A 5706-nucleotide genomic window follows, 5' to 3' on the forward strand; every position below is an offset into this window, starting at 1 on the left:
GTGCTATCATTAAATCTATTGCACTCTGTTTTGATCCGTGCTGCAGCGGCTCTGACCTTAATTTCTGACCCTGTATCTAAATCCCCCTTTTGGGAGCATCTGTGATTAAGACGATTGATTGGAAATTTCCAGTAACAGCACTGACTCACCGGAAATATCCCAAGATGACGACAGCCACCATGAGTGATCCCAGAGAGATGGAGTACCCGACTGTGTAGATGAGATACAGACGGTGAAAGACATCCTGTTGATAGAGAGGAATTTGTTAGAATGTCAACAGTGAGGCAAAAATTTACAAAAAGACTAAAGCATATCCCCTCTGTTCTGCAGTGTTAATACTGCACATTTTAATTAAATTACTGAAGTTTTGTGTGAAAAGATCTGTAATTATCTTCTCTTTTTAGCAAATTTCATGAAAACTCTGCCAACAAATATTAATTCATGTCTCGAAAAATAATAAACTGCAGCAGCACTAGCATCAGAGAGCACGATGGGCCGACGGGTGGAAATTGGCTTGATGGCAATGAGCAGCTTACAAGAAACGGCCCAAAAAAATTAGCAAGAAATTTGCAAAAAGTTCAGAGAGTTACTTAAAAACAAGTAAAAATAAACATAAAAAAGGAGAAGAAATGTTAAAAAAAACAACAACAAAACATCAGAAACAAAGGGGGAAGTAAATGACCTCAATAACAGGCTAAAAAATATCTGGCCTTTTTTTTCCACAGTGTTTTTGAAAGACATCAAACCAATTCTCTCTTCTCTATTGAGGAGAACTGATTCAAGTGTTAAAGGGTTAAATACACTAAGCTGCAGGGTTATTCTTTGTGCTCGTAACATTACAAGTTCAAATTTTGGTGACAACATTACTTAGGGCAAGTGATTTTATTACAAAGAGCATGTTTTCATAATACTCTCACTATATTTGAATTTCCACTCCTCAAAAAAGCGTAACTTCAGAATGTCTTAACTTCAGCGAGTTTAAAAATGCATTGCCATCTGGTGACAGAAATGTCTCAAGCACCCAGAAGTTACTGATGGAAACAACATTTGACATGGGTGGCGGAGCTGAGAAAGGCTGGGTGGGGCAGTTTGATCTTCCAGCAGCGTGCTGGCAGTCAGAGGACACTGTAAGGAGAGCCACTAACCAGACCTTCTGTGCGTCAACATGCTGAAAGGGCCAAGAGCCCCGTGTGATGTAACCAGATACTCCACTGCTGTTATCATTTAGCATCAGGATCCTGAGCCAAAAAAACGGGTGTCTTAAGTTGTGGTGGTGGTCTGCGGTATGGCAGTTGTGCTGTGTGGGGCTTTCATTCGTGCATATGTATTTGTCATTAACTGCTGCAACCGCTCCCTCGGGAGCCCATCAACATAAACATCTGAAGTCAGAAAGAAACTGAAGGGCGCCATGATGAGGTTATACCCACATCCTCCACACCGCATTCAAGCAGGGGAGAGGAAAATGTATGTGGGACTGCAGCTGCTGTTTGTAATGTTTCATGGCAAAAAAAAGAAAAAATCAAATTAATGTTTTTTATCAATTAGTGACTGACTGGTCTATTTTTCTATGTCCCCTATTGGCAACATTTTGTAAACACACCAAAAAAACTGCAGAGCCACATAACCCTATGAAACCTGAGCAAATTGGCTTGATTTCTCTCAATACCATAGAAAAAAAGAAGGCAATGAACAATTTAACAAGAAATGACCCCCAAATTTGCAAGAAATCAGTACAAAGTTAAAGATTTAACTGAAATTAGCAAAACAACAACAACTGAAGGAGGTAAAATAACAAAAACAGGAAGTGACCTGGAAAAATAAAATAAAATAATAAATATATCTTTGGAGTCTAAATTTAAATATATAATTATAGTAATTTTAAAGTTTTCTTTATATTTTCCCTTGTTAATTGATAATTCTCTATCATTCTCTCTCTCTCTCTTTCTCTCTCTCACTCACACACACACACACACACACACACACACACACACACACACTACGTGTAGTTTTTTTATATTTTTTTCTCATCGCTTTTTACTCTACTACTACTTAATTTGTGGGAAAGGCATCTAAACACAGCACAAGAAAAACTGATGTTGATCCAGGTTTCAAAGGGTTAACACCAGCCTCTAATATAATTATGCACCTCATCCATCGAAAGACTGTTTACTGTTTTATATGTGAGATTATTAAAATGCTTCCAGACCATAATTAAAAAATAAATATACCATAAAAATTCCTCAAAAAGCCACGTCAGCATAATTACTGCACATAATGTAATTTTACTTAAACAAGAAAAACTTGTCCATATCACACAATAACGGCTGAGAAAGTGCTATTTTCCCATTTATAGCCACGCTCTAGCTGTTTTCCACAGCTTCTTACAATACCCAGTAGTCCCATTCACTGCCAGTGTTATGTTCTGACATCCAACCCTCATGCAATGATAGAGCGAGAAACACTGGGAGCAACTGCAATCAGGGTTACATCTACCTTTGTCAGTCACATGGGGATGACGGTAGTAAAAGGTTGCCGTGCTTGGTTTACAAAACAGCTCTCTCAACATGTGCTGTGGTGCGGTGGTGATGTCAGGGCTTATGGTATTTATGGCCCCAGGTTTGACTCTCCCAGGCTGATTATGTTCAGATTGTATGTTACAGATAGCTAAGCTGAAATATATTCTTTAGATAGCAGGAATGCATATCTGAAGATCATCAGTATTGACACATATTGGCTTTAAATTGAAATATTGGAACTGGCCAGCATCTTGATATCTGCCATATAGGTTTTTATGGACAAAACATCAACCATAAGTTGGCCGTTAGCAGCCGCTGGCTGGAACAAACAGCTAATGGAGGTTGCATGTTTCATAAAAAACAACAAAAACCATTGGTATCTATTATCAGCCAAATGGTTATTTTAAACAACAATATCGTGTCTGCAAACAATTTTACAATTGGTGCATCCCTAATTTACACCCATCCCTTTGACGCCTTATTAGTTCCATTTTTTGGCGACAGTCTATTTCAATGTGGTCAAACTGAGGTGCACTAGAAAGGGCTGTCGCACATAAGGGCTGTGAGTTTGGTGTGAAGGAGATAAATTGGCCTGCACAGAATGCTGACCTTAACCCAATCAAACACCGAAAGGACACCAGGGACGTGTTGGACTGCCAACTGTGAGCCAGGTCTCACTGCTGATGATCTGTGCCCGACCTCAGTCATACCCTGTTTTTGAAACCTGGCTGCAGGGACTTGCTCCCATTTGGCCAGGCTCAAAACTGGTCACATATGGGTGTAATAACCAGGTGTCGTATACTTTGCACAATGTGGTACATAAAAATGTAACATATTTATTAGATTTGAATCCATTAAAGAAAAAGAAAATCAAAAATGTGCTACACAGCATATTGGTAGCCTAAAATGGCAGTCAGACACTACTTCTTGTCCTTAAATTAAAAGAGTACCTCACCCCAAAATGATAACTTGCATATCTCACTCAATGTTGCCTTGAATTTGTGAGGAAACTTTGTTTTTCTCACATGCATCCATAGTGAACAAAGAATCCAAAAATTGAGAAAATTCTTGATTATTAAAGTTAAATGCATAAACTTGATTAATCAATTTTTTACAAACATCCAAAATAATATTTTACTGATAAACAAATCTATTTATTATTACTAATTTATAATTTAATTTTCTGTCAACTCTCCGTCAACTATATGATAAACATAAAATATACTTCTTGTATAATATGTCATATCTTGCCATCTTTGCATTCATTTCTATGAAAAAAGCATTGCCATTTGGCTGTGACTAAGAATGACTTTCACTGACAAATAATCTGTTTACAGGATTACTTTCATTTTTTTACCCTCCTAAAAACTGTTTAAATAGTAAGGCTTTAGTGAAATGTTTGTGTTGGGAAGTACTTAGAATACGACTGGATAAACAGGACTTGTATTACAGTGCAAGAGTTGTATGAGAATTTGTAAATTAATGTACTGATATGCTTTTGCTGTTGTTATATGCAGACCCCTTTTACTCAAATTCATCAAGAATTCTCGTTTTTTTTTTTGGATTCCTCATTCACCGTGGAGACAAATTTTCTTCGCAAATTCAAGGTAACGGGCTGAAATATTGATATGCAAATGATCATTTCGGGGGTGAAGTATTCATTTAAATCATTACCAGGAAAGCATCATGAAATCAATTCAGTCCTTGGGTCTAAATTTCTTTTTATCACTGTCTTGTAGCTTTGAAGGCGCCTGTGAGGTTGAGACATGATTGGTGAGGTTTTAGATTTATCTGAATGGGTTGCTTTCCGGGAAGTTTTGCAATTCGCAATATAAAACTAATGTGACAATGTGACGCTGCTTTCACTTTGAACAATTAGACATTTAGCTAATTGCTGCCTCGTATTAACACAAAGCAACCACATTACCATCCCGTCATTATCTTATCGCTCTGTCATCATCTTGACATTTCATTAAATATGATTCATTTTCATTTGGACTGCACATTACTGAGAAGGCATGTCGACAACGTGACAGATTTCAAAGGGGATTGTAATTGCAGGGTAAAATGGTGCAACATTTGCCTAAAAGGCTGCAATATCTACAGAGTGACAATTTACTCAATGTACACACTCAAAGGCTAGTGGAGGACGGCACTGTAACTGTGACAATGAGCATGTATAAGGCAATGAGTCAGATCTCACCTTTTCATGGCTGTGGTTGTAATGGTAGAGGAATTTTGCACACTCGTTATAATTGGCCCATGTCTTGTTGGCGGTGGCCAGCTCCCACGTTCCGTTGTTGTCACACCGACGGTATGCTAGTCCTGGACATCAAACAGACAAGTCTAGTTTTAATTACAAATTTTGCCAGTTATTTTCCAACGCATGCATCCTCTGCTTCTTAATTGGACCTGCATAATTGTGGAAAATTGCAAAAGAGACTTCAAAAGGAGTTTCAGAGTTTCTGTTGCTGACTAAATCCAGGGCCAGTCTTACCTTTATGGTTGAAGTCATGGATATACTCTGGGCAGGCGGTGGATACAAGTTTTCCCGGGGGTCCTTCGGGCCAACAAACAATGCCGTCCCATTCTGGTGAGCAGAAACCATCTGTGGAGACAAAAGCAATGTTGACGTTTAAAAGCAGAGCAACATAGTTACAGCATACCATGGCTATAAGCATTTAAAGAGCAGTAATGCTTTAATGGATTCTGCAGTCCTTTAAAGAAGAGGCCAGGTATCTGAACCTTTATGAAATACATAAATCAGCACTGTAAATTGTGGTAAGTCTGACTGTATATGGCCTTTTTTAAGGAAAACTGTGCTCACCCAGAGAGAAATCTCTCCATCTATTGTCATACAATTAAGACTTGCCATCATGGAATTCCCCACAAGCTGATAACAAGTTGTCCATTGAATCCGGTGTATTCATTAAGGTTTGTTTGTCAGCTGCAGCAGATTTCAATGACGGCTACATAGCATCATAATGTCGTATGGTTTCAATATGGATCTCTTTAGAAATATTCCCTACAACACTGGCTGCGTTCTGGTATCCTTAGTTACTTATTATGGCCAAATAAAAGTGCTATGTTCAATAGCTCATTTTATTCTCTGTATATAGTGTGTTCTTTAACTGCATTTATTTGGAATCCAAGGATAAGTTATTGATTTCATTATTGATTTGTGTGTGTC

General features: G+C 38.0%; 1 long non-coding RNA gene across 1 annotated transcript; it reads right to left on the reverse strand.

Moving 5' to 3' along the window:
• Nucleotides 1–162: 162 nt before the first annotated feature.
• LOC121940357 lies at nt 163–5119 on the reverse strand. The gene is made up of 3 exons (XR_006105612.1): nt 5014–5119; nt 4720–4841; nt 163–244 (listed from the first exon to the last, which is right to left on the reverse strand). It is a non-coding gene; the product is annotated as an uncharacterized LOC121940357 (long non-coding RNA).
• Nucleotides 5120–5706: the final 587 nt, after the last annotated feature.

This window comes from Plectropomus leopardus, unplaced genomic scaffold (assembly GCF_008729295.1).
Source record: "Plectropomus leopardus isolate mb unplaced genomic scaffold, YSFRI_Pleo_2.0 unplaced_scaffold8449, whole genome shotgun sequence".
Lineage (NCBI taxonomy): Eukaryota > Metazoa > Chordata > Actinopteri > Perciformes > Serranidae > Plectropomus > Plectropomus leopardus.